We start from the raw sequence: 1,032 nt of genomic DNA, 5'->3' as shown, positions 1-1,032 counted from the left end.
CCACGTTGGTGGCCTCTGAGTCCTTACTTGTTTCTTGTTACTACAGACAGCCTCAGTTTTGTGGCTTTGTTTAATCTATTATTCATTTATGTTTATTCATTTGGCAGATGCTTTATTAAAGCGACGTACAATTGTAAATTTATAGGGCACGTTGTGATTTGTGGGGGAAACCGGAGTCCGCGGAGGAAACCTACACATGCATGGGGAGAATATACAACTCCACGCATAAAGGCTGCAGTTGGGTTTCAAACCTGCAACCTTCTTGCTGCAAGGCATTTTATTAGTACCATGGTAAATTGTTGCTGTGTTCTGGGGTGCAACGCAAGCAAAAAAGGTGGAAAACGGGCTAACTTTTCATCGTTTTCCAGCTCTGAGACATAACCATGTATCTAACATAAAGTCTTGTCGGGTCATTTGGATCGCTGCTGTAAGGCGATCAAACACCTTCTGGTAAGTTACAGATGATGTACGTTTTTCATACATAGTTTCTTCCTTCGTGCACACACACACATAGGCTACAAGGCTAATGCTGGTCCCAGACTTCTCTATTCAACGTATCTCTGTATATTCTGCATTCTTTTGAGGATTTTATGTTTAACACTTCCTTTCTCCCAAATCTGCTTCTTCTCTGCATTGCACTGTTTGTTTTCACGGCCGTATGTCTACTCACATTCCCAGAATACAACGCATAACCACGTGTGATCCCGCTCTATCTCCTGAGCTACTGCTGCCATGATTTTCTTTAATAAATGAAATCATTATGTGAAAACTGCACTTTGTTTCTACTTAGGTGACGTTTGTCTGATTCTGAATCATCAATAATGAGAGTAAAAATTTTCTCTGTGTGTGTGTGTGTGTGTGTGTGTGTGTGTGTGTGTGTGTGTGTGTGTGTGTGTGTGTGTGTGTGTGTGTGTGTGTGTGTGTGTGTGTGTGTGTGTGTGTGTGTGTGTGTGTGTGTGTGTGTGAGAGCTGGGCCAATTACAGCAGCCTGACTCAGTAGAGGGCAGGCTTCTGACGTCACTCTTCATGAAT

Source organism: Nothobranchius furzeri, chromosome 6, assembly GCF_043380555.1.
Source record: "Nothobranchius furzeri strain GRZ-AD chromosome 6, NfurGRZ-RIMD1, whole genome shotgun sequence".
Classification (NCBI taxonomy): Eukaryota; Metazoa; Chordata; class Actinopteri; order Cyprinodontiformes; family Nothobranchiidae; genus Nothobranchius; species Nothobranchius furzeri.
This window is presented reverse-complemented; position numbering follows the sequence as displayed.